The sequence below is a fragment of the Idiotropiscis lumnitzeri genome, chromosome 20, assembly GCF_059441095.1.
Source record: "Idiotropiscis lumnitzeri isolate Australia: NSW breed Sydney's pygmy pipehorse chromosome 20, RoL_Ilum_1.0, whole genome shotgun sequence".
Classification (NCBI taxonomy): Eukaryota; Metazoa; Chordata; class Actinopteri; order Syngnathiformes; family Syngnathidae; genus Idiotropiscis; species Idiotropiscis lumnitzeri.
This window is the reverse complement of record NC_142410.1, coordinates 1,919,527-1,945,735: the sequence shown is the minus strand read 5'-3', so window position 1 is coordinate 1,945,735 and position 26,209 is coordinate 1,919,527. Positions and strand designations below refer to the sequence as shown.

Here is a 26,209-nt window from a genome sequence, read left to right as displayed (position 1 = left end):
CTGGGACATAAATTGTCTCTGTATGTTTTCAGACAATCCATCAGTAATAACCTAAGGAAGGCGCAAAAGGGCAAAGACATGAATAACAAGGAAATGACAGCATCGCAGACGGGACTTGAACCCACAATCCCTGGCTTAGGAGGCCAGTGCCTTGTCCATTAGGCCACTGGGACATAAATTGTCTCAGTATGTTTTCAGACAATCCACCAGTTCCAATCGAGGGAAGGCGCAAAGGTCAGAGTACTGAACAACAAGAGAAAACCAACATCCCAGATGGGACTTGAACACACAAAACCTGGCTTAGGAGGCCAGTGCCTCATCCATTAGGCCACCAGGACACCGGGTCTGGGAATGTATTAAGACAATCCATCATTATTTACATAAAGGTACCGTCAGGAACAACAAGGAAACTTTTAAAACCTAGAAGGTAATTTGGACAAACAGTATCCTTTGATGGGCCATCCCTTGAATGACCATGGAAGGTTTTAAGACAATGAATCAGAAATAACCGAAGGAAGAAGCAAAAGCCAAAATGAAGGATCAGGAAAAGCCAAGATGCCAGATGAGACTTGAAGCCACAATCCCTGGCGTAGGAGGCCAGCGCCTTGTCCATTAGGCCACCGGGACGTTAATTGGACCTGTATGTTGTAAGACAATCCATCAGTTTCAACCGAGGGAAGGCGCAAAGGGGACATTACCGAACAACAGGGAAAGCCAACATCCCAGACTGGAACCCACAATCCCTGGTTTAAGAGGGTAGTGCCTTGTCCATTAGGCCACAAACTGTGTGCAAAGGTTTTGAGACAATCCATCAGTAATAACCTAAGGAAGGCGTAAATGCCACATATGATCAGCAAGGAAACGACCACTACCCGGATGGGACTTGGACCCACAATGCCTGGCTAAGGAGGGCAGTGCCTTGTCCATGAACACACTGGGACACACAATGTCTACGAATGTTATAAGACAACCCATCAGTCACAACCTGAAGAAGGCGTAAATGCCCCATATGAACAGCAAGGAAACGACTACGACTCAGATGGGACTTGAACCCATTATGCCTGGCTAAGGAGGGCAGCGCCTTGGTCCATTACGCCACAGGGACAAACCATGCAGCAAATGTTTCAGGACAATCCATCAGTAATAACCTAAGGAAGGCGCAAAAGACAAAGACATGAACAACAAGGAAATGACAGCATCCCAGATGGGACTTGAACCCACAATCCCTGGCATAGGAGGCCAGTGCCTTGTCCATTAGGCCACTGGGAAAGTAATGTACTGCACAGATTAACAGACAATCGATCAGTAATAAACGCGGATTAGGGAGACGGGGTGTCTGTGAATGTTTTAAGACACTCCATAAGGAATAACCTCAGAAAGGTGCAAAGGCCACAGTACCGAACAACAAGGAAAAGCCAACATCCCAGGTGGGACTGGAACCCACAATCCCTGGTTTAAGAGGGTAGTGCCTTGTCCATTAGCCCACTGGGACACAAAATGGCTGTGATGGTTTTGGGACAATTCCTCAGTAATAACCCAAGGAAGGGGCAAAGTCATTAACAACAAAGAAATGACTTCATCCCAGATGGGACTTGAACCCATAACCCAAAAATCAGGAGGTCAGTGTCTTGTCCATTCGGCCACATCCATCAGAAATCCCCGTGGTTCGGTGCAAAGAGCACAGTAGATGACAACAAGGAAAAGCATCCCAGAGATTTATACCCACAATCCCAGGTTTAGGAGGCCAGTGCCTTGTACATTAGGCCACTGGGACATAAATTGGCTCAGTATGTTTTCAGAGAATCCATCAGTAATAACCGAGGGAAGGGACTAATGTCCCAGGACGGAAACACAAGGTTTTGCCAACATCCCAGATGGGACTCAAACCCACAATCTGAGGTTTAAGAGGCCAGTGGCTTGTACATTAGGTCATAACTAAGCTGTGAATGTTTTATGACAATTGATCAGTAATTACGGTGTTAAGGCGCAAACGCCAAATTACTCAACATCAAAGAAACACCAACATCCCAGATGGCGCTTGAACCCACAACACGTAGCTTCGGAGGGCAGTGCCTTGTCCGTGAACACACTGGGACACACAATGTTTGCGAATGTTATAAGACAACCCATCAGTCACAACCTGAAGAAGGCGTAAATGCCACAGATATGAACAGCAAGGAAACCGCTACGACCCAGATGGGAATTGAACCCACAATGCCTGGCTAAGGAGGGTAGCGCCTTGGTCCCTTAGGCCACTGGGACATAAATTGTCTCAGTATGTTTTCAGACAATCCATCAGTAATAACCTAAGGAAGGCGCAAAAGGGCAAAGACATGAACAACAAGGAAATGACAGCATCCCAGACAGGACTTGAACCCACAATCCCTGGCTTAGGAGGCCAGTGCCTTGTCCATTAGGCCACTGGGACATAAATTGTCTCAGTATGTTTTCAGACAATCCATCAGTTTCAATCGAGGGAAGGCGCAAAGGTCAGAGTACTGAACAACAGGAGAAAACCAACATCCCAGATGGGACTTGAACACACAAAACCTGGCTTAGGAGGCCAGTGCCTTATCCATTAGGCCACCAGGAGACCGGGTCTGGGAGTGTATTAAGACAATCCATCATTATTTACATAAAGGTACCCTTTTGAACAACAAGGAAACTTTTAAAACCTAGAAGGGAATTTGGACCAACAGTATCCTTTGATGGGCAATCCCTTGAATGACCATGGAAGGTTTTAAGACAATGCATCAGAAATAACCGAGGGAAGTAGCAAAAGCCAAAATAATGGATCAGGAAATGCCCAGACTCCAGATGGGACTTGAAGCCACAATCCCTGGCGTAGGAGGCCAGCGCCTTGTCCATTAGGCCACCGGGACGTTAATTGGACCTGCATGTTGTAAGACAATCCATCAGTTTCAACCGAGGGAAGGCGCAAAGGGGACATTACCGAACAACAGGAAAAGCCAACATCCCAGACTGGAACCCACAATCCCTGGTTTAAGAGGGTAGTGCCTTGTCCATGAGGCCACTGGGACATGAACATTCTGCGAATGTTTTGAGACAATCCATCAGTAATAACCTAAGGAAGGCGTAAATGCCACATATGATCAGCAAGGAAACGACCACTACCCGGATGGGACTTGAACCCACAATGCCTGGCTAAGGAGGGCAGTGGCTTGTCCATGAACACACTGGGACACACAATGTCTGCGAATGTTATAAGACAACCCATCAGTCACAACCTGAAGAAGGCGTAAATGCCCCATATGAACAGCAAGGAAACGACTACGACTCAGATGGGACTTGAACCCATTATGCCTGGCTAAGGAGGGCAGCGCCTTGGTCCATTACACCACAGGGACAAACCATGCAGCAAATGTTTTAGGACAATCCATCAGTAATAACCTAAGGAAGGCGCAAAAGACAAAGACATGAAAAACAAGGAAATGTCAGCATCCCAGATGGGACTTGAACCCACAATCCCTGGCTTAGGAGGCCAGTGCCTTGTCCATTAGGCCACTGGGACAGTAATGTACTGCACAGATTAACAGACAATCGATCAGTAATAAACGCGGATTAGGGAGACAGGGTGTCTGTGAATGTTTTAAGACACTCCATAAGGAATAACCTCAGAAAGGTGCAAAGGCCACAGTACCGAACAACAAGGAAAAGCCAACATCCCAGGTGGGACTGGAACCCACAATCCCTGGTTTAAGAGGGTAGTGCCTTGTCCATTAGCCCACTGGGACACAAAATGGCTGTGATGGTTTTGGGACAATTCCTCAGTAATAACCCAAGGAAGGGGCAAAGTCATTAACAACAAAGAAATGACTTCATCCCAGATGGGACTTGAACCCATAACCCAAAAATCAGGAGGTCAGTGTCTTGTCCATTCAGCCACATGTATCAGAAATCACCGTGGTTCGGTGCAAAGAGCACAGTAGATGACCACAAGGAAAATCATCCCAGAGATTTATACCCACAATCCTGGGTTTAGGAGGCCAGTGCCTTGTACATTAGGCCACTGGGACATAAATTGGCTCAGTATGTTTTAAGAGAATCCATCAGTAATAACCGAGGGAAGGGACTAATGTCCCAGGACGGAAACACAAGGTTTTGCCAACATCCCAGATGGGACTCAAACCCACAATCTGAGGTTTAAGAGGCCAGTGGCTTGTACATTAGGTCATAACTAAGCTGTGAATGTTTTATGACAATTGATCAGTAATTACGGTGTTAAGGCGCAAACGCCAAATTACTCAACATCAAAGAAACACCAACATCCCAGATGGCGCTTGAACCCACAACACGTAGCTTCGGAGGGCAGTGCCTTGTCCGTGAACACACTGGGACACACAATGTTTGCGAATGTTATAAGACAACCCATCAGTCACAACCTGAAGAAGGCGTAAATGCCACAGATATGAACAGCAAGGAAACCGCTACGACCCAGATGGGACTTGAACCCACAATGCCTGGCTAAGGAGGGTAGCGCCTTGGTCCATTAGGCCACTGGGACATAAATTGTCTCAGTATGTTTTCAGACAATCCATCAGTTTCAATCGAGGGAAGGCGCAAAGGTCAGAGTACTGAACAACAGGAGAAAACCAACATCCCAGATGGGACTTGAACACACAAAACCTGGCTTAGGAGGCCAGTGCCTTATCCATTAGGCCACCAGGAGACCGGGTCTGGGAGTGTATTAAGACAATCCATCATTATTTACATAAAGGTACCCTTTTGAACAACAAGGAAACTTTTAAAACCTAGAAGGGAATTTGGACCAACAGTATCCTTTGATGGGCAATCCCTTGAATGACCATGGAAGGTTTTAAGACAATGCATCAGAAAAAACCGAGGGAAGTAGCAAAAGCCAAAATGATGGATCAGGAAATGCCCAGACTCCAGATGGGACTTGAAGCCACAATCCCTGGCGTAGGAGGCCAGCGCCTTGTCCATTAGGCCACCGGGACGTTAATTGGACCTGTATGTTGTAAGACAATCCATCAGTTTCAACCGAGGGAAGGCGCAAAGGGGACATTACCGAACAACAGGGAAAGCCAACATCCCAGACTGGAACCCACAATCCCTGGTTTAAGAGGGTAGTGCCTTGTCCATTAGGCCACAAACTGTGTGCAAAGGTTTTGAGACAATCCATCAGTAATAACCTAAGGAAGGCGTAAATGCCACAGATATGAACAGCAAGGAAACGACCACTACCCGGATGGGACTTGAACCCACAATGCCTGGCTCAGGAGGGCAGTGACTTGTCCATGAACACACTGGGACACACAATGTCTGCGAATGTTATAAAACAACCCATCAGTCACAACCTGAAGAAGGCGTAAATGCCACATATGAACAGCAAGGAAACGACTACGACTCAGATGGGACTTGAACCCATTATGCCTGGCTAAGGAGGGCAGCGCCTTGGTCCATTACACCACAGGGACAAACCATGCAGCAAATGTTTTTGGACAATCCATCAGTAATAACCTAAGGAAGGCGCAAAAGACAAAGACATGAAAAACAAGGAAATGTCAGCATCCCAGATGGGACTTGAACCCACAATCCCTGGCTTAGGAGGCCAGTGCCTTGTCCATTAGGCCACTGGGACAGTAATGTACTGCACAGATTTACAGACAATCGATCAGTAATAAACGCGGATTAGGGAGACAGGGTGTCTGTGAATGTTTTAAGACACTCCATAAGGAATAACCTCAGAAAGGTGCAAAGGCCACAGTACCGAACAACAAGGAAAAGCCAACATCCCAGGTGGGACTGGAACCCACAATCCCTGGTTTAAGAGGGTAGTGCCTTGTCCATTAGCCCACTGGGACACAAAATGGCTGTGATGGTTTTGGGACAATTCCTCAGTAATAACCCAAGGAAGGGGCAAAGTCATCAACAACAAAGAAATGACTTCATCCCAGATGGGACTTGAACCCATAACGCAAAAATCAGGAGGTCAGTGTCTTGTCCATTCGGCCACATCCATCAGAAATCACCGTGGTTCGGTGCAAAGAGCACAGTAGATGACAACAAGGAAAAGCATCCCAGAGATTTATACCCACAATCCCAGGTTAAGGAGGCCAGTGCCTTGTACATTAGGCCACTGCGACATAAATTGGCTCAGTATGTTTTCAGAGAATCCATCAGTAATAACCGAGGGAAGGGACTAATGTCCCAGGACGGAAACACAAGATTTTGCCAACATCCCAGATGGGACTCGAACCCACAATCTGAGGTTTAAGAGGCCAGTGGCTTGTACATTTGGTCATCACTAAGCTGTGAATGTTTTATGACAATTGAGCAGTAATTACGGTGTTAAGGCGCAAACGCCAAATTACTCAACATCAAAGAAACACCAACATCCCAGATGGCGCTTGAACCCACAACACGTTGCTTCGGAGGGCAGGGGCTTGTCCATGAACACACTGGGACACACAATGTTTGCGAATGTTATAAGACAACCCATCAGTCACAACCTGAAGATGGCGTAAATGCCACAGATATGAACAGCAAGGAAACCGCTTCGACCCAGATGGGACTTGAACCCACAATGCCTGGCTACGGAGGGCAGCGCCTTGGTCCATTCGGCCACTGGGACATAAATTGTCTCAGTATGTTTTCAGACAATCCATCAGTAATAACCTAAGGAAGGCGCAAAAGGGTAAAGACATGAACAACAAGGAAATGACAGCATCCCAGACGGGACTTGAACCCACAATCCCTGGCTTAGGAGGCCAGTGCCTTGTCCATTAGGCCACTGGGACATAAATTGTCTCAGTATGTTTTCAGACAATCCATCAGTTCCAATCGAGGGAAGGCGCAAAGGTCAGAGTACTGAACAACAAGAGAAAACCAACATCCCAGATGGGACTTGAACACACAAAACCTGTCTTAGGAGGCCAGTGCCTCATCCATTAGGCCACCAGGAGACCGGGTCTGGGAATGTATTAAGACAATCCATCATTATTTACATAAAGGTACCGTCATGAACAACAAGGAAACTTTTAAAACCTAGAAGGGAATTTGGACAAACAGTATCCTTTGATGGGCCATCCCTTGAATGACCATGGAAGGTTTTAAGACAATGAATCAGAAATAACCGAAGGAAGAAGCAAAAGCCAAAATGAAGGATCGGGAAAAGCCAAGATGCCAGATGAGACTTGAAGCCACAATCCCTGGCGTAGGAGGCCAGCGCCTTGTCCATTAGGCCGCCGGGACGTTAATTGGACCTGTATATTGTAAGACAATCCCTCAGTTTCAACCGAGGGAAGGCGCAAAGGTGACAGTACCGAACAACAGGGAAAGCCAACATCCCAGATGGGACTGGAACCCACAATCCCCGGTTTAAGAGGGCAGTGCCTTGTCCATGAGGCCACTGGGACATGAACATTCTGCGAAGGTTTTGAGACAATCCATCAGTAATAACCTAAGGAAGGCGTAAATGCCACATATGATCAGCAAGAAAACGACCACTACCCGGATGGGACTTGAACCCACAACGCCTGGCTAAGGAGGGCAGTGGCTTGTCCATGAACACACTGGGACACACAATGTCTGCGAATGTTATAAGACAACCCATCAGTCACAACCTGAAGAAGGCGTAAATGCCCCATATGAACAGCAAGGAAACGACTACGACTCAGATGGGACTTGAACCCATTATGCCTGGCTAAGGAGGGCAGCGCCTTGGTCCATTACACCACAGGGACAAACCATGCAGCAAATGTTTTAGGACAATCCATCAGTAATAACCTAAGGAAGGCGCAAAAGACAAAGACATGAAAAACAAGGAAATGTCAGCATCCCAGATGGGACTTGAACCCACAATCCCTGGCTTAGGAGGCCAGTGCCTTGTCCATTAGGCCACTGGGACAGTAATGTACGGCACAGATTAACAGACAATCGATCAGTAATAAACGCGGATTAGGGAGACAGGGTGTCTGTGAATGTTTTAAGACACTCCATAAGGAATAACCTCAGAAAGGTGCAAAGGCCACAGTACCGAACAACAAGGAAAAGCCAACATCCCAGGTGGGACTGGAACCCACAATCCCTGGTTTAAGAGGGTAGTGCCTTGTCCATTAGCCCACTGGGACACAAAATGGCTGTGATGGTTTTGGGACAATTCCTCAGTAATAACCCAAGGAAGGGGCAAAGTCATTAACAACAAAGAAATGACTTCATCCCAGATGGGACTTGAACCCATAACCCAAAAATCAGGAGGTCAGTGTCTTGTCCATTCGGCCACATGTATCAGAAATCACCGTGGTTCGGTGCAAAGAGCACAGTAGATGACCACAAGGAAAATCATCCCAGAGATTTATACCCACAATCCCAGGTTTAGGAGGCCAGTGCCTTGTACATTAGGCCACTGGGACATAAATTGGCTCAGTATGTTTTCAGAGAATCCATCAGTAATAACCGAGGGAAGGGACTAATGTCCCAGGACGGAAACACAAGGTTTTGCCAACATCCCAGATGGGACTCAAACCCACAATCTGAGGTTTAAGAGGCCAGTGGCTTGTACATTAGGTCATAACTAAGCTGTGAATGTTTTATGACAATTGATCAGTAATTACGGTGTTAAGGCGCAAACGCCAAATTACTCAACATCAAAGAAACACCAACATCCCAGATGGCGCTTGAACCCACAACACGTAGCTTCGGAGGGCAGTGCCTTGTCCGTGAACACACTGGGACACACAATGTTTGCGAATGTTATAAGACAACCCATCAGTCACAACCTGAAGAAGGCGTAAATGCCACAGATATGAACAGCAAGGAAACCGCTACGACCCAGATGGGACTTGAACCCACAATGCCTGGCTAAGGAGGGTAGCGCCTTGGTCCATTAGGCCACTGGGACATAAATTGTCTCAGTATGTTTTCAGACAATCCATCAGTAATAACCTAAGGAAGGCGCAAAAGGGCAAAGACATGAACAACAAGGAAATGACAGCATCCCAGACAGGACTTGAACCCACAATCCCTGGCTTAGGAGGCCAGTGCCTTGTCCATTAGGCCACTGGGACATAAATTGTTTCAGTATGTTTTCAGACAATCCATCAGTTCCAATCGAGGGAAGGCGCAAAGGTCAGAGTACTGAACAACAGGAGAAAACCAACATCCCAGATGGGACTTGAACACACAAAACCTGGCTTAGGAGGCCAGTGCCTTATCCATTAGGCCACCAGGAGACCGGGACTGGGAGTGTATTAAGACAATCCATCATTATTTACATAAAGGTACCCTTTTGAACAACAAGGAAACTTTTAAAACCTAGAAGGGAATTTGGACCAACAGTATCCTTTGATGGTCAATCCCTTGAATGACCATGGAAGGTTTTAAGACAATGCATCAGAAATAACCGAGGGAAGTAGCAAAAGCCAAAATGATGGATCAGGAAATGCCCAGACTCCAGATGGGACTTGAAGCCACAATCCCTGGCGTAGGAGGCCAGCGCCTTGTCCATTAGGCCACCGGGACGTTAATTGGACCTGTATGTTGTAAGACAATCCATCAGTTTCAACCGAGGGAAGGCGCAAAGGGGACATTACCGAACAACAGGGAAAGCCAACATCCCAGACTGGAACCCACAATCCCTGGTTTAAGAGGGTAGTGCCTTGTCCATTAGGCCACAAACTGTGTGCAAAGGTTTTGAGACAATCCATCAGTAATAACCTAAGGAAGGCGTAAATGCCACAGATATGAACAGCAAGGAAACGACCACTACCCGGATGGGACTTGAACCCACAATGCCTGGCTCAGGAGGGCAGTGACTTGTCCATGAACACACTGGGACACACAATGTCTGCGAATGTTATAAGACAACCCATCAGTCACAACCTGAAGAAGGCGTAAATGCCACATATGACCAGCAAGGAAACGACTACGACTCAGATGGGACTTGAACCCATTATGCCTGGCTAAGGAGGGCAGCGCCTTGGTCCATTACACCACAGGGACAAACCATGCAGCAAATGTTTTAGGACAATCCATCAGTAATAACCTAAGGAAGGCGCAAAAGACAAAGACATGAAAAACAAGGAAATGTCAGCTTCCCAGATGGGACTGGAACCCACAATCCCTGGCTCAGGAGGCCAGTGCCTTGTCCATTAGGCCACAGGGACAGTAATGTACTGTACAGATTAACAGACAATCGATCAGTAATAAACGCGGATTAGGGAGACAGGGTGTCTGTGAATGTTTTAAGACACTCAATAAGGAATAACCTCAGAAAGGTGCAAAGGCCACAGTACCGAACAACAAGGAAAAGCCAACATCCCAGGTGGGACTGGAACCCACAATCCCTGGTTTAAGAGGGTAGTGCCTTGTCCATTAGCCCACTGGGACACAAAATGGCTGTGATGGTTTTGGGACAATTCCTCAGTAATAACCCAAGGAAGGGGCAAAGTCATTAACAACAAAGAAATGACTTCATCCCAGATGGGACTTGAACCCATAACCCAAAAATCAGGAGGTCAGTGTCTTGTCCATTCGGCCACATGCATCGGAAATCCCCGTGGTTCGGTGCAAAGAGCACAGTAGATGACCACAAGGAAAATCATCCCAGAGATTTATACCCACAATCCCAGGTTTAGGAGGCCAGTGCCTTGTACATTAGGCCACTGGGACATAAATTGGCTCAGTATGTTTTCAGAGAATCCATCAGTAATAACCGAGGGAAGGGACTAATGTCCCAGGACGGAAACACAAGGTTTTGCCAACATCCCAGATGGGACTCCAACCCACAATCTGAGGTTTAAGAGGCCTGTGGCTTGTACATTAGGTCATAACTAAGCTGTGAATGTTTTATGACAATTGATCAGTAATTACGGTGTTAAGGCGCAAACGCCAAATTACTCAACATCAAAGAAACACCAACATCCCAGATGGCGCTTGAACCCACAACACGTAGCTTCGGAGGGCAGTGCCTTGTCCGTGAACACACTGGGACACACAATGTTTGCGAATGTTATAAGACAACCCATCAGTCACAACCTGAAGAAGGCGTAAATGCCACAGATATGAACAGCAAGGAAACCGCTACAACCCAGATGGGACTTGAACCCACAATGCCTGGCTAAGGAGGGTAGCGCCTTGGTCCATTAGGCCACTGGGACACAAATTGTCTCAGTATGTTTTCAGACAATCCATCAGTAATAACCTAAGGAAGGCGCAAAAGGGTAAAGACATGAACAACAAGGAAATGACAGCATCCCAGACGGGACTTGAACCCACAATCCCTGGCTTCGGAGGCCAGTGCCTTGTCCATTAGGCCACTGGGACATAAATTGTCTCAGTATGTTTTCAGACAATCCATCAGTTCCAATCGAGGGAAGGCGCAAAGGTCAGAGTACTGAACAACAAGAGAAAACCAACATCCCAGATGGGACTTGAACACACAAAACCCGGCTTAGGAGGCCAGTGCCTTATCCATTAGGCCACCAGGAGACCGGGTCTGGGAGTGTATTAAGACAATCCATCATTATTTACATAAAGGTACCCTTTTGAACAACAAGGAAACTTTTAAAACCTAGAAGGGAATTTGGACCAACAGTATCCTTTGATGGTCAATCCCTTAAATGACCATGGAAGGTTTTAAGACAATGCATCAGAAATAACCGAGGGAAGTAGCAAAAGCCAAAATGATGGATCAGGAAATGCCCAGACTCCAGATGGGACATGAAGCCACAATCCCTGGCGTAGGAGGCCAGCGCCTTGTCCATTAGGCCACCGGGACGTTAATTGGACCTGTATGTTGTAAGACAATCCATCAGTTTCAACCGAGGGAAGGCGCAAAGGGGACATTACAGAACAACAGGGAAAGCCAACATCCCAGACTGGAACCCACAATCCCTGGTTTAAGAGGGTAGTGCCTTGTCCATTAGGCCACAAACTGTGTGCAAAGGTTTTGAGACAATCCATCAGTAATAACCTAAGGAAGGCGTAAATGCCACAGATATGAACAGCAAGGAAACGACCACTACCCGGATGGGACTTGAACCCACAATGCCTGGCTCAGGAGGGCAGTGACTTGTCCATGAAGACACTGGGACACACAATGTCTGCGAATGTTATAAGACAACCCATCAGTCACAACCTGAAGAAGGCGTAAATGCCACATATGACCAGCAAGGAAACGACTACGACTCAGATGGGACTTGAACCCATTATGCCTGGCTAAGGAGGTCAGCGCCTTGGTCCATTACACCACAGGGACAAACCATGCAGCAAATGTTTTAGGACAATCCATCAGTAATAACCTAAGGAAGGCGCAAAAGACAAAGACATGAAAAACAAGGAAATGTCAGCTTCCCAGATGGGACTGGAACCCACAATCCCTGGCTCAGGAGGCCAGTGCCTTGTCCATTAGGCCACAGGGACAGTAATGTACTGTACAGATTAACAGACAATCGATCAGTAATAAACGCGGATTAGGGAGAGGGTGTCTGTGAATGTTTTAAGACACTCAATAAGGAATAACCTCAGAAAGGTGCAAAGGCCACAGTCCCGAACAACAAGGAAAAGCCAACATCCCAGGTGGGACTGGAACCCACAATCCCTGGTTTAAGAGGGTAGTGCCTTGTCCATTAGCCCACTGGGACACAAAATGGCGGTGATGGTTTTGGGACAATTCCTCAGTAATAACCCAAGGAAGGGGCAAAGTCATTAACAACAAAGAAATGACTTCATCCCAGATGGGACTTGAACCCATAACCCAAAAATCAGGAGGTCAGTGTCTTGTCCATTCGGCCACATGCATCGGAAATCCCCGTGGTTCGGTGCAAAGAGCACAGTAGATGACCACAAGGAAAATCATCCCAGAGATTTATACCCACAATCCCAGGTTTAGGAGGCCAGTGCCTTGTACATTAGGCCACTGGGACATAAATTGGCTCAGTATGTTTTCAGAGAATCCATCAGTAATAACCGAGGGAAGGGACTAATGTCCCAGGACGGAAACACAAGGTTTTGCCAACATCCCAGATGGGACTCCAACCCACAATCTGAGGTTTAAGAGGCCTGTGGCTTGTACATTAGGTCATAACTAAGCTGTGAATGTTTTATGACAATTGATCAGTAATTACGGTGTTAAGGCGCAAACGCCAAATTACTCAACATCAAAGAAACACCAACATCCCAGATGGCGCTTGAACCCACAACACGTAGCTTCGGAGGGCAGTGCCTTGTCCGTGAACACACTGGGACACACAATGTTTGCGAATGTTAAAAGACAACCCATCAGTCACAACCTGAAGAAGGCGTAAATGCCACAGATATGAACAGCAAGGAAACCGCTACGACCCAGATGGGACTTGAACCCACAATGCCTGGCTAAGGAGGGGAGCGCCTTGGTGCATTAGGCCACTGGGACATAAATTGTCTCAGTATGTTTTCAGACAATCCATCAGTAATAACCTAAGGAAGGCGCAAAAGACAAAGACATGAACAACAAGGAAATGACAGCATCATAGATGGGACTTGAACCCACAATCCCTGGCATAAGAGGCCAGTGCCTTGTCCATTAGGCCACTGGGACAGTAATGTACTGCACAGATTAACAGACAATCGATCAGTAATAAACGCGGATTAGGGAGACAGGGTGTCTGTGAATGTTTTAATACACTCCATAAGGAATAACCTCAGAAAGGTGCAAAGGCCACAGTACCGAACAACAAGGAAAAGCCAACATCCCAGGTGGGACTGGAACCCACAATCCCTGGTTTAAGAGGGTAGTGCCTTGTCCATTAGCCCACTGGGACACAAAATGGCTGTGATGGTTTTGGGACAATTCCTCAGTAATAACCCAAGGAAGGGGCAAAGTCATAAACAACAAAGAAATGACTTCATCCCAGATGGGACTTGAACCCATAACCCAAAAATCAGGAGGTCAGTGTCTTGTCCATTCGGCCACATCCATCAGAAATCCCTGTGGTTCGGTGCAAAGAGCACAGTAGATGACAACAAGGAAAAGCATCCCAGAGATTTACACCCACAATCCCAGGTTTAGGAGGCCAGTGCCTTGTACATTAGGCCACTGGGACATAAATTGGCTCAGTATGTTTTCAGAGAATCCATCAGTAATAACCGAGGGAAGGGCCTAATGTCCCAGGACGGAAACACAAGGTTTTGCCAACATCCCAGATGGGACTCGTACCCACAATCTGAGGTTTAAGAGGCCAGTGGCTTGTACATTAGGTCATAACTAAGCTGTGAATGTTTTATGACAATTGATCAGTAATTACGGTGTTAAGGCGCAAACGCCAAATTACTCAACATCAAAGAAACACCAACATCCCAGATGGCGCTTGAACCCACAACACGTAGCTTCGGAGGGCAGTGCCTTGTCCGTGAACACACTGGGACACACAATGTTTGCGAATGTTAAAAGACAACCCATCAGTCACAACCTGAAGAAGGCGTAAATGCCACAGATATGAACAGCAAGGAAACCGCTACGACCCAGATGGGACTTGAACCCACAATGCCTGGCTAAGGAGGGGAGCGCCTTGGTGCATTAGGCCTCTGGGACATAAATTGTCTCAGTATGTTTTCAGACAATCCATCAGTAATAACCTAAGGAAGGCGCAAAAGGGTAAAGACATGAACAACAAGGAAATGACAGCATCCCAGACGGGACTTGAACCCACAATCCCTGGCTTAGGAGGCCAGTGCCTTGTCCATTAGGCCACTGGGACATAAATTGTCTCAGTATGTTTTCAGACAATCCATCAGTTCCAATCGAGGGAAGGCGCAAAGGTCAGAGGACTGAACAACAAGAGAAAACCAACATCCCAGATGGGACTTGAACACACAAAACCTGGCATAGGAGGCCAGTGCCTTATCCATTAGGCCACCAGGAGACCGGGTCTGGGAATTTATTAAGACAATCCATCATTATTTACATAAAGGTACCGTCATGAACAACAAGGAAACTTTTAAAACCTAGAAGGGAATTTGGACCAACAGTATCCTTTGATGGGCAATCCCTTGAATGACCATGGAAGGTTTTAAGACAATGCATCAGAAATAAACGAGGGAAGAAGCAAAAGCCAAAATGAAGGATCAGGAAAAGCCAAGAACCCAGATGGGACTTGAAGCCACAATCCCTGGCGTAGGAGGCCAGCGCCTTGTCCATTAGGCCACCGGGACGTTAATTGGACCTGTATGTTGTAAGACAATCCATCAGTTTCAACCGAGGGAAGGCGCAAAGGCGACAGTACCGAACAACAGGGAAAGCCAACATCTCAGATGGGACTGGAACCCACAATCCCTGGTTTAAGAGGGTAGTGCCTTGTCCATTAGGCCACTGGGACACAAACTGTCTGCGAAGGTTTTGAGACAATCCATCAGTAATAACCTAAGGAAGGCGTAAATGCCACAGATATGAACAGCAAGGAAACGACCACAACCCGGATGGGACTTGAACCCACAATGCCTGGCTCAGGAGGGCAGTGCTTTGTCCATGAACACACTGGGACACACAATGTCTGCGAATGTTATAAGACAACCCATCAGTCACAACCTGAAGAAGGCGTAAATGCCCCATATGAACAGCAAGGAAACGACTACGACTCAGATGGGACTTGAACCCATTATGCCTGGCTAAGGAGGGCAGCGCCTTGGTCCATTAGGCCACAGGGACAAACCATGCAGCAAATGTTTCAGGACAATCCATCAGTAATAACCTAAGGAAGGCGCAAAAGACAGACATGAAAAACAAAGAAATGTCAGCATCCCAGATGGGACTTGAACCCACAATACCTAGCTTAGGAGGCCAGTGCCTTGTCCATTAGGCCACTGGGACAGTAATGTACTGCACAGATTAACAGACAATCGATCAGTAATAAACGCGGATTAGGGAGACGGGGTGTCTGTGAATGTTTTAAGACACTCCATAAGGAATAACCTCAGAAAGGTGCAAAGGCCACAATACCGAACAACAAGGAAAAGCCAACATCCCAGGTGGGACTGGAACCCACAATCCCTGGTTTAAGAGGGTAGTGCCTTGTCCATTAGCCCACTGGGACACAAAATGGCTGTGATGGTTTTGGGACAATTCCTCAGTAATAACCCAAGGAAGGGGCAAAGTCATAAACAACAAAGAAATGACTTCATCCCAGATGGGACTTGAACCCATAACCCAAAAATCAGGAGGTCAGTGTCTTGTCCATTCGGCCACATGCATCAGAAATCACCGTGGTTCGGTGCAAAGAGCACAGTAGATGACAACAAGGAAAAGCATCCCAGAGATTTATACCCACAATCCCAGGTTTAGGAGGCCAGTGCCTTGTACATTAGGCCACTGGGACATAAATTGGCTCAGTATGTTTTCAGAGAATCCATCAGTAATAACCGAGGGAAGGGACTAATGTCCCAGGACGGAAGCACAAGGTTTTGCCAACATCCCAGATGGGACTCGAACCCACAATCTGAGGTTTAAGAGGCCAGTGGCTTGTACATTAGGTCATAACTAAGCTGTGAATGTTTTATGACAATTGATCAGTAATTACGGTGTTAAGGCGCAAACGCCAAATTACTCAACATCAAAGAAACACCAACATCCCAGATGGCGCTTGAACCCACAACACGTAGCTTCGGAGGGCAGTGCCTTGTCCGTGAACACACTGGGACACACAATGTTTGCGAATGTTATAAGACAAACCATCAGTCACAACCTGAAGAAGGCGTAAATGCCACAGATATGAACAGCAAGGAAATCGCTACGACCCAGATGGGACTTGAAGCCACAATGCCTGGCTAAGGAGGGCAGCGCCTTGGTCAATTAGGCCACTGGGACATAAATTGTCTCAGTATGTTTTCAGACAATCCATCAGTAATAACCTAAGGAAGGCGCAAAAGGGCAAAGACATGAACAAAAAGGAAATGACAGCATCCCAGACGGGACTTGAAACCACAATCCCTGGCTTAGGAGGCCAGTGCCTTGTCCATTAGGCCACTGGGACATAAATTGTCTCAGTATGTTTTCAGACAATCCATCAGTTCCAATCGAGGGAAGGCGCAAAGGTCAGAGGACTGAACAACAAGAGAAAACCAACATCCCAGATGGGACTTGAACACACAAAACCTGGCTTAGGAGGCCAGTGCCTTATCCATTAGGCCACCAGGAGACCGGGTCTGGGAATGTATTAAGACAATCCATCATTATTTACATAAAGGTACTGTCACGAACAACAAGGAAACTTTTAAAACCTAGAAGGGAATTTGGACCAACAGTATCCTTTGATGGGCAATCCCTTGAATGACCATGGAAGGTTTTAAGACAATGCATCAGAAATAACCGAGGGAAGAAGCAAAAGCCAAAATGAAGGATCAGGAAAAGCCCAGATCCCAGATAGGACTTTAAGCCACAATCCCTGGCGTAGGAGGCCAGCGCCTTGTCCATTAGGCCACCGGGACGTTAATTGGACCTGTATGTTGTAAGACAATCCATCAGTTTCAACCGAGGGAAGGCGCAAAGGCGACAGTACCGAACAACAGGGAAAGCCAACATCCCAGATGGGACTGGAACCCACAATCCCTGGTTTAAGAGGGTAGTGCCTTGTCCATTAGGCCACTGGGACAAAAACTGTCTTCAAAGGTTTTGAGACAATCCATCAGTAATAACCTAAGGAAGGCGTAAATGCCACAAATATGAACAGCAAGGAAACGACCACTACCCGGATGGGACTTGAACCCACAATGCCTGGCTAAGGAGGGCAGTGCCTTGTCCATGAACACACTGGGACACACAATGTCTGCGAAGGTTATAAGACAACCCATCAGTCACAACCTGAAGAAGGCGTAAATGCCACATATGAACAGCAAGGAAACGACTACGACTCAGATGGGACTTGAACCCATTATGCCTGGCTAAGGAGGGCAGCGCCTTGGTCCATTACGCCACAGGGACAAACCATGCAGCAAATGTTTCAGGACAATCCATCAGTAATAACCTAAGGAAGGCGCAAAAGACAAAGACATGAACAACAAGGAAACAACAGCATCCCAGATGGGACTTGAACCCACAATCCCTGGTTTAGGAGGCCAGTGCCTTGTCCATTAGGCCACTGGGACAGTAATGTACTGCACAGATTAACAGACAATCGATCAGTAATAAACGCGGATTAGGGAGACGGGGTGTCTGTGAATGTTTTAAGACACTCCATAAGGAATAACCTCAGAAAGGTGCAAAGGCCACAGTACAGAACAACAAGGAAAAGCCAACATCCCAGGTGGGACTGGAACCCACAATCCCTGGTTTAAGAGGGTAGTGCCTTGTCCATTAGCCCATGGGACACAAAATGGTTGTGATGGTTTTGGGACAATTCCTCAGTAATAACTCAAGGAAGGGGCAAAGTCATGAACAACAAAGAAATGACTTCATCCCAGATGGGACTTGAACCCATAAACCAAAAATCAGGAGGTCAGTGTCTTGTCCATTCGGCCACATGCATCAGAAATCCCTGTGGTTCGGTGCAAAGAGCACAGTAGATGACAACAAGGAAAAGCATCCCAGAGATTTATACCCACAATCCCAGGTTTAGGAGGCCAGTGCCTTGTACATTAGGCCACTGGGACATAAATTGGCTCAGTATATTTTCAGAGAATCCATCAGTAATAACCGAGAGAAGGGACTAATGTCCCAGGACGGAAACACAGGTTTTGCCAACATCCCAGATGGGACTCGAACCCACAATCTGAGGTTTAAGAGGCCAGTGGCTTATACATTAGGTCATAACTAAGCTGTGAATGTTTTATGACAATTGATCAGTAATTACGGTGTTAAGGCGCAAACGCCAAATTACTCAACATCAAAGAAACACCAACATCCCAGATGGCGCTTGAACCCACAACACGTAGCTTCGGAGGGCAGGGGCTTGTCCATGAACACACTGGGACACACAATGTTTGCGAATGTTATAAGACAACCCATCAGTCACAACCTGAAGATGGCGTAAATGCCACAGATATGAACAGCAAGGAAACCGCTTCGACGCAGATGGGACTTGAAGCCACAATCCCTGGCGTAGGAGGCCAGCGCCTTGTCCATTAGGCCACCGGGACGTTAATTGGACCTGTATGTTGTAAGACAATCCATCCGTTTCAACCGAGGGAAGGCGCAAAGGCGACAGTACCGAACAACAGGGAAAGCCAACATCTCAGATGGGACTGGAACCCACAATCCCCGGTTTAAGAGGGTAGTGCCTTGTCCATTAGGCCACTGGGACGCAAAGTGTCTGCGAAGGTTTTGAGACAATCCATCAGTAATAACCTAAGGAAGGCGTAAATGCCACAGATATGAACAGCAAGGAAACGACCACTACCTGGATGGGACTTGAACCCAAAATGCCTGGCTCAGGAGGGCAGTGCCTTGTCCATGAACACACTGGGACACACAATGTCTGCGAATGTTATAAGACAACCCATCAGTCACAACCTGAAGAATGCGTAAATGCCACATGAACAGCAAGGAAACGACTACGACTCAGATGGGACTTTAACCCATTATGCCTGGCTAAGGAGGGCAGCGCCTTGGTCCATTACACCACAGGGACAAACCATGCAGCAAATTTTTTCGGACAAGCCATCAGTAATAACCTAAGGAAGGCGCAAAAGACAAAGACATGAAAAACAAGGAAATGTCAGCATCCCAGATGGGACTTGACGCCACAATCCCTGGCGTCGGAGGCCAGCGCCTTGTCCATTAGGCCACCGGGACGTTAATTGGACCTGTATGTTGTAAGACAATCCATCAGTTTCAACCGAGGGAAGGCGCAAAGGCGACAGTACCGAACAACAGGGAAAGCCAACATCTCAGATGGGACTGGAACCCACAATCCCTGGCTTAGGAGGCCAGTGCCTTGTCCATTAGGCCACTGGGACAGAAATGTAATGTACAGATTAACAGACAATCGATCAGTAATAAACACGGATTAGGGAGACAGGGTGTCTGTGAATGTTTTAAGACACTCCATAAAGAATAACCTCAGAAAGGTGCAAAGGCCACAGTACCGAACAACAAGGAAAAGCCAACATCCCAGGTGGGACTTGAACCCACAATCCCTGGTTTAAGAGGGTAGTGCCTTGTCCATTAGCCCACTGGGACACAAAATGGCTGTGATGGTTTTGGGACAATTCCTCAGTAATAACCCAAGGAAGGGGCAAAGTCATTAACAACAAAGAAATGACTTCATCCCAGATGGGACATAGCCCATAACCCAAAAATCAGGAGGTCAGTGTCTTGTCCATTCGGCCACATCCATCAGAAATCACAGTGGTTCGGTGCAAAGAGCACAGTAGATGACAACAAGGAAAATCATCCCAGAGATTTATACCCACAATCCCAGGTTTAGGAGGCCAGTGCCTTGTACATTAGGCCACTGGGACATAAATTGGCTCAGTATGTTTTCAGAGAATCCATCAGTAATAACCGAGGGAAGGGACTAATGTCCCAGGAGGGAAAAACAAGGTTTGGCCAACATCCCAGATGGGACTCGAACCCACAATCTGAGGTTTAAGAGGCCAGTGGCTTGTACATTAGGTCATTGGGGTATAACTAAGCTGTGAATGTTTTATGACAATTGATCAGTAATTACGGTGTTAAGGCGCAAACGCCAAATTACTCAACAACAAAGAAACACCAAGATCCCAGATGCCGCTTGAACCCACAATGCCTAACTTCGGAGGGCAGTGCCTTGTCCATTAATACACTGGGACACACGATGTCTGCGAATGTTTTAAGACAACCCATCAGTAATTACTCAAGTAAGGAGTATATGGCACAGTCATGAACAGAAAGGAAACGACCAAGACCCAGATGGGACTTGAATCCACGATGCCTGGGTTCGGAGGCCAGTGCCTTGGTCCATAAGGCCACTGGGACACAACATGCAGCCAATGTTTTAAGACAATGCATCAGTAATAACCTAAGTAAGGTGCAAAAGAGACGAGTCGTGAACAACAAGGAAATGACGGCATCCCAGATGTGACTTGAAGCCACAATCCCTGGTTTAGGAGGCCAGTGCCTTGAACATTAGGCCACTGGGACATAAATTGTCTCAGTATGTTTTAAGACAATCCATCAGTTACAAACGAGGGAAGGAGCAAAGGTTAGTATGAACAACAAGAGAACACCAACATCCCAGAGGGGACTTGAACCCACAATCTCTGGTTTAGGAGGCCAGTGCCTTATCCATAAGGCCACCAGGACACATTATGTCTGGGAATGTATTGACACAATCCATCAGGATTAACCTAAGGAACGCTCAAGGTACCGTCATGAACAACAAGGAAACTATGACAACCCAGACCGGAATTTGGACCAACAGTATCTGCCTTTGGTGGGCAATGCCTTGTCCACCAGGCCACTGCGACATGAATGACCATGGAACATTTTCAGACAATGCATCAGAATTAACCGGGGGAAGAAGCAAAAGTCACAATGAACGATCAGGAAAAGCCAACATGCCACAACCCCTGGCTTAGGACGCCAGTGCCTCGTCCATTACGCCACTGGGACAGTAAGGGGCAGCATATATTCGAAGATGATCCATCAGTAATAACTGCGGTTAGGTGCAAATATTACAGCACCGAACAACAAGGAAAAGCCAACATCCGAGGAGAGATTTGTACCAACTATTCTTGATTTCAAAGGAATATAAGAGTTTGAGCTTAACGTAGTTCATTAGATGTTGCTGCATCCTGTGTATGAAAGTGTGAGACTGTAAAGTGCTGAGCGTGTGACTGGTGGAGCGGAACAGGGTATGTGGTGCAAGAATGTGCAAGAATGGAATGTCTTAGAACAGACGGTGCTCACCGCAAGGAGGGGGCGGAGATGAGATGACTCAAGCGGCAGTTGGTGGAAAAACAACTGTCAGGAAACCACAACCAGGAGGAGCCACCACATGATTCTGCAGGGGAAAAAAGACCAATAAGATCAAGCTAAAGTTAACTGCAGTATACACATAGCCAATAGAATCATGCGAGGATGCCTTTGTTGCTGTGCCATTTGCATATTGTGTAGTATGAATCATTACTGGGCAACTCGGATGTAGAGTACGTCTGCTGGTGGCAACAGAGGCGTACAGAGCTGTTTTGAGAGAGACCCGAGACCCAGGTGCTTGTATTCGATCTGTGTGTTAGGAATAAATCCACTCGTGTGTGAAAATGCCGGCTTCCTGATACCTTTCTATTGCAGAACGAGCGCGCGTATTGTTGGATGAGTGGCAGTTGGGTAAGGTCACAAATTGGAGTCAGATTACTAACTTGAGTTTATGTTGATTTAGAAATAATTACAACAATTTCAAAGCCCAGTGACTTGTCCATTAGGTCACTGGTATATAAACTGTCTCAGTATGTTTTAAGACAATCCATCAGTAACGACCGAGGTAAGGTACTAAGGTCAGAGTACCGAACTACAAGGACGGGATAACATCCCAGATGGGACTTGAACCCACAATGCTTGTCTTAGGAGGCCAGTGCCTTGTCGATTAGGCTACTGGGACAGTAATAGCTACAAATATTCTAAGACAATCCAGCAGTAATAACCGTGGTTTGGTGCAAATAGCCAAGTACCGGACAACAAGGAAAAGCCAAGACCCTAGCAGGGATTTATACCCACAATCCCTGGTTTAAGAGGCCAGTGACTTGTACATGAGGCCACGAGGAGACAACATGCAACAAATGTTTTAAGACACTCCATCAGTAATAACCTAAGGAAGGCACAAAAGGGCAAAGTCATGAACAACAAGGAAATGACTGTATCCCAAATGGGACTTAAACGCACAATACCTGGCTTAGGAGGCCAGTCCCTTGTCCATTAGGCACCTGGGACATTAACGACCTACATATATTATCAGACAATCTATCAGTAATAAACGCGGTTAGGGACAAACCGTGTCTGTGAATATTTTAAGACAATCCATCAGTAATAACCTAAGAAATGACTTCAGTCCAGAAGGGACATTAACCCACAATCCCTGTCTTAGGAGGCCAGTGCCTTGTCGATTAGGCTACTGGGACAGTAATAGCTACAAATATTCTAAGACAATCCAGCAGTAATAACCGTGGTTTGGTGCAAATAGCACAGTACCGGACAACAAGGTAAAGCCAACAACCGAGTAGGGATTTATTCCTACAATACCTGGTTTAGGAGGCCAGTGCCTTGAACATTAGACCACTGGGACATAAATTGTCTCAGTATGTTTTAAGACAATCCATCAGTTCCAAACGAGGGGAGGAGCAAAGGTCAGAGTATGAACAACAAGAGAATGCCAACATCCCAGATGGGACTTAAAACCACAATTACTGGCTTAGGAGGCCAGTGCCTTATCCATAGGCCACCAGGTCCGGAAATGTATTGAGAAAATCCATCATTACCTAAGGCACCGTCATGAACAACAAGGAAACTATTACAACCCAGAAGGGAATTTGGACCAACAGTATCCTTTGATGGGCAATCCCTTGAATGACCATGGAAAGTTTTAAGACAACGCATCAGAAATAACCGAGGGAAGAAGCAAAAGCCAAAATGAACAATCAGGAAAAGCCAACATCCCAGATGGGACTTGAAGACACAATCCCTGGCGTAGGAAGCCAGCACCTTGTCCTTTAGGCCACTGGGACGTTAATTGGGTCCGTATGTTGTAAGACAATCCATCAGTTCCAACCGAGGGAAGGCGCGAAGGCCACAGTACCGCACAACAGTGGAAGCCAACATCCCAGATGGGACTTGAACCCACAATCTCTCGCTTAGGAGGTCAGTGCCGTATCCATTAGGCCACTAGGACACCAGGTCTGGGAAAGTATTAAGACAATCCATCATTATTTACCTAAGGCACCGTCATGAACAACAAGGAAACTATTACATCCCAGAAGGGAATTTGGACCAACAGTATCCTTTGATGGGCAATCCCTTGAATGACCATGGAAGGTTTTCAGACAATGCATCAGAAATAACCGAGGGAAGAAGCAAAAGCCACAATGAACGATCAGGAAAAGCCAATATTCCAGATGGGACTTGAAAGCATAAACCTTGGCTTAGGAGGCCAGTGCCTGGTCCATTAGGCCACGGGGACAGTCATGGGCTGCGGAGATTCTTACACAATCCATCAGTAATAACCTCGATTCTGCGTAAATTCCACAGTAATGAACAACAAGGAAGAGCCAAAATCCTTGCACGAATTCCACACATCATTCTTGGTTTCAGATTACAGTGCCTTGTACATTAGGCCACTGGGACATTAATTCGGTCAGTATGTTGTAAGACAATCCATCAGTTCCAACCGAGGGAAGGCGCAAAGGCCACAGTACCGAACAACAAGGAAAAGCCAACATCCCAGGTGGGACTGGAACCCACAATTCCTGGCTTAAGAGGGTCGATCGTGTACACAAGAGATCAGCTGTTAGCACTCCGTGCTAACCCCGCGTGGGCTCCCGGAGCGAGACCCGATATTCCCCGCGAGCTGAGGAGGAAGAGACGGGGATGTCGTGCGGGGGCTAAACGCCAGGCAAGGAGGAGACGATATCACCCCGTCCGTTATTATGGGGAATGTTCGATCCCTCCCCAACAAAATGGACGAGCTAACAGCACTAACCCGGCACGAGAGGATTGTCCGGGAGGCTAGCTTGCTGGTGTTCACGGAGTCGTGGCTAACAGAGCTAACGCCGGACGCCGTCGTGGAATTGGACGGCTTCCAAATACTTCGCGCGGACAGGACACTGGAGAGCGGTAAGAGAAAAGGGGGAGGGCTGGCTGTGTTTGTTAATGATAGATGGTGTAACCCTGGGCATATAACTGTTAAGGATCAACTTTGCAGTTGAGATGATAGCTGTTAGCATGCGTCCGGTCTATTTACCGCGAGAGTTCAGTCATGTGATCGCGGTGGCGGCGTACGTGCCTCCCTCTGCTAACGGTGAGACAGCCTGTGATGTACTGAATGCAGCTGTGAGCAGGCTACAAACACAGCACCCAAATGCCTTGTTCCTTATCTCTGGTGACTTCAATCATGCTTCTCCTTCCTCCTCTCTGCCTTCATTCACACAATATGTAACATGCCAAACCAGAGACAATAAAATATTGGACCTCTTCTATGCCAACACCAAGGAGGCGTACACGTCACTGCCCCTCCCCCCGCTGGGCAAAGCTGACCACAACTTGGTTGCTCTCCTGCCTGTGTACAAACCTCTCGTCCGCAGGCAGCCAGCTGTGACACGCACAGTTCAGCGATGGTCCGGAGAAGCCGAGGAGGCCTTGAAGGACTGTTTCAACACAACTGTGTGGGAGGTATTCAGCGAAGCTCACGGTGAGGACATTAATGGTCTAACAGACACAGTTACAGACTATATTAACTTCTGCATGGAGAACACCATTCCCACCAGGACTGTAAGATGTTTCTCCAACAACAAACCCTGGATCACACCGGACATTAAAGCTCTCCTGAAGGAGAAAAAGAGGGCTTTTGTTTCAGGCGACAAGGACGAGCTGAAGAGAGTGCAGCGTCAGCTGAAAAGGAGGATCCGAGAGGGGAAAAAGTCCTACAGGATGCGGATGGAAGAACAACTGCAGCGGAACAATGCCAGGGATGTCTGGAGGGGCCTGAAGACCATCTCAGGCCACGGACAAGCAGGTAAGACCCAGAAGGGGGGGGGGCTTCAGTGGGCAAATGAGTTGAACCTATTTTTCAATAGGTTTGATCAAATGTCTGACCCCGCTCAGGCTTCCCTGATGCAGCCCCCACCCACCCCTCCTGCCACTGCGAACAAGACCCTCCCTCCCCCTCTCTCGCCCCTCTCTCTCTCCACAGGCTCCAGTTCCCAGCCTCATCAGACAACCACCACTTCCTCCTGCTCAGCCTTGTTCCTCACAACATCTCAGGTGAAGAACCAGCTGAGGAAGATGAAGGCGAGGAAGGCGGCAGGCCCAGATGGGATCAGCTCCCAGCTCCTCAAATCCTGCGCAGACCAGCTGTGTGGAATCGTCCAGCACATGTTCAACCTGAGCTTGAAGCTGGGCAGAGTCCCCCAGCTGTGGAAAACATCCTGCCTGGTTCCGGTTCCAAAGACACCCCATCCGAAGGAGCTCAACAACTTCAGACCAGTGGCGCTGACGTCTCATCTGATGAAGACCCTGGAGAGACTGGTCCTCGTCCATCTGCGCCCCCTGGTCAGCTCCTCAATGGACCCA

General features: G+C 47.3%; 10 non-coding genes across 10 annotated transcripts; all 10 read right to left on the bottom strand.

The window, feature by feature from the left end:
* Positions 1-1,196: 1,196 nt before the first annotated feature.
* On the bottom strand, positions 1,197-1,269 carry trnar-ccu (transfer RNA arginine (anticodon CCU)). The gene has a single exon. It is a non-coding gene; the product is annotated as a tRNA-Arg (tRNA).
* Positions 1,270-2,355: 1,086 nt separating this feature from the next.
* On the bottom strand, positions 2,356-2,428 carry trnar-ccu (transfer RNA arginine (anticodon CCU)). The gene has a single exon. It is a non-coding gene; the product is annotated as a tRNA-Arg (tRNA).
* A 1,031-nt stretch (positions 2,429-3,459) lies between these two features.
* trnar-ccu (transfer RNA arginine (anticodon CCU)) lies at positions 3,460-3,532 on the bottom strand. The gene has a single exon. It is a non-coding gene; the product is annotated as a tRNA-Arg (tRNA).
* Positions 3,533-5,550: 2,018 nt separating this feature from the next.
* Positions 5,551-5,623, bottom strand: trnar-ccu (transfer RNA arginine (anticodon CCU)). Its single transcript has one exon. It is a non-coding gene; the product is annotated as a tRNA-Arg (tRNA).
* Positions 5,624-6,709: 1,086 nt separating this feature from the next.
* trnar-ccu (transfer RNA arginine (anticodon CCU)) lies at positions 6,710-6,782 on the bottom strand. The gene has a single exon. It is a non-coding gene; the product is annotated as a tRNA-Arg (tRNA).
* A 1,036-nt stretch (positions 6,783-7,818) lies between these two features.
* On the bottom strand, positions 7,819-7,891 carry trnar-ccu (transfer RNA arginine (anticodon CCU)). Its single transcript has one exon. It is a non-coding gene; the product is annotated as a tRNA-Arg (tRNA).
* A 1,086-nt stretch (positions 7,892-8,977) lies between these two features.
* trnar-ccu (transfer RNA arginine (anticodon CCU)) lies at positions 8,978-9,050 on the bottom strand. Its single transcript has one exon. It is a non-coding gene; the product is annotated as a tRNA-Arg (tRNA).
* Positions 9,051-11,234: 2,184 nt separating this feature from the next.
* Positions 11,235-11,307, bottom strand: trnar-ccg (transfer RNA arginine (anticodon CCG)). The gene has a single exon. It is a non-coding gene; the product is annotated as a tRNA-Arg (tRNA).
* Positions 11,308-14,647: 3,340 nt separating this feature from the next.
* Positions 14,648-14,720, bottom strand: trnar-ccu (transfer RNA arginine (anticodon CCU)). Its single transcript has one exon. It is a non-coding gene; the product is annotated as a tRNA-Arg (tRNA).
* Positions 14,721-18,026: 3,306 nt separating this feature from the next.
* On the bottom strand, positions 18,027-18,099 carry trnar-ccu (transfer RNA arginine (anticodon CCU)). Its single transcript has one exon. It is a non-coding gene; the product is annotated as a tRNA-Arg (tRNA).
* Positions 18,100-26,209: the final 8,110 nt, after the last annotated feature.